Raw genomic sequence first — 263 nt, 5'->3', positions numbered from 1 at the left:
TTACAAAATCAAGGAACTATTATTAAGAATATTGAAAATCAATTAGGGCATATCGCTACTGCGCTTAATAACCGAACATTAGGAACTTTTCCTAGTACTGTGGAACCAAATCCTAATGATCAAGGAAAAGAACAAATACAATTATGAAGTGGAAAAGAATTGGAAACAAAAGTACAGAAAGAAACAGGAACTCAAAAAAAAATGTGGATACCGAAAAAGAAAAGGATCATGAATACACAGAATTAGAGTATCCATTTACACTA

This window comes from Phalaenopsis equestris, unplaced genomic scaffold (assembly GCF_001263595.1).
Source record: "Phalaenopsis equestris unplaced genomic scaffold, ASM126359v1 Scaffold202967, whole genome shotgun sequence".
NCBI classification, from domain to species: domain Eukaryota; kingdom Viridiplantae; phylum Streptophyta; class Magnoliopsida; order Asparagales; family Orchidaceae; genus Phalaenopsis; species Phalaenopsis equestris.
Note: the sequence above shows the minus strand (reverse complement) of the source record.